Below are 1,447 nucleotides of genomic sequence, written 5' to 3'. Positions count from 1 at the left end.
ATTGCCTCTTAGGAGCCTCACCCTCATTCCCATCCCTAGTGATCAGTGTTCCTTTGGATTATATTTTATTCTCTCTGGTAAACCCACTATTTTCTTTCTTCTGCCATGTTCCAGTTTCAATGATGATATCTAGTTCCATATAGGTTGGGACTCTAGTGACAATCTGACATGCCTGCTTCCTGGGAGTTGGACAAATCCTACAGGGTATGTCCATGAGTGAGAGAAGCAAAAACAAGGAAGAGGCTGGGATGAAGGGGAGGGTCTTAGCATGTGAACAGAGGAGACTCGTTTTTTAAGAACTTTAAGTTAGACTCAATAATCTCTTTAGGTTTTCTCTTTAGTCCCAAGACACTCTGACAAATTTCTATTTGGTCACAAGTGGGCAGCTCCATGTAAATGTGGGGTAATTGACTCTTGAGCACATACTTGCCCTATCATATCTCCCTAGTTCATTTTTACATCACATTGAAACCTCAGAGAGTTTTTGTCTGGTTGACCCTAGAAGCCATGTATTTGTATGCATCTGGTAAGGTACACACTAGAATTTTAAAAAAATTTTCCATCAAAATAAATTATTCAGGAGGAAGTCTTTCATAATTCCTATTTCATCTCAACCCTTATACCCAAGAGAGGTCCAGAGCAGACACTGAAAAACGTGCTTGTTAAAAGATTGACTGAATGAATGAGTTAATCATTTCTCTCCTCAAAAAAATGTGAGTCAGCCTCCCATTTTTTTGTTTATATGAAGAATTAATCTTTTCCCAAAGCCTCCAACTCAGACTGTGTTTAACACCCCATTAAACAAGGGAAAGCAAGCCTTGTCATTGCCAGAGTAGTTTGCAAAATTTCTCTTTCTACAAAAGGGAAAGCAGTCAAAAACAGAAAAAGGTGGAAAATGTAGGTAATTATTATTACCACAAAGTCCCACGCAGATTACTATTCTCCACCGTGAAGAGAACAGCATGTCCTCTCACCACAAAATAGTTGAGAACCAACATCTCAGAGCAAATATTGCCCCATAAATCAGCAACATTTTGTCAAGATTTGCATGCATATTCCAGTCCTCACAATGTGAAGGAGCAGAGTAGATATTGGTCAAGAAAAGGGAGGCCTGTATTTTTGTATACTTTAGGTAAATATTTAATAGTGCAATTGCCGGAATGTGGAGTGGTTCTAGTTTTAGCTTTTTGAGTACCCCCAATGTTTATAGCAGCATTATCAACAACAGCTTAACCATGGAGAGAGCCCAAATGTCCACTGACTGATGAATGGATAAAGAAGATATACATACATACATACCATGGAATACTATTCATCAAGAATGAAATCTTGCCATTTGCAATGATGTGGATGGAACTAGAATATATTATGCTAAGCGAAATAAGTCATTAAGAAAAAGACAAATACCATATGGTTTCACTCATATGTGGAATTTAAGAAACCAAAC

The sequence above is a fragment of the Suricata suricatta genome, chromosome 5 (genome assembly GCF_006229205.1).
Source record: "Suricata suricatta isolate VVHF042 chromosome 5, meerkat_22Aug2017_6uvM2_HiC, whole genome shotgun sequence".
Classification (NCBI taxonomy): domain Eukaryota; kingdom Metazoa; phylum Chordata; class Mammalia; order Carnivora; family Herpestidae; genus Suricata; species Suricata suricatta.
The sequence above is the reverse complement of the archived record's forward strand: the minus strand, read 5'-3'. Positions refer to the sequence as shown.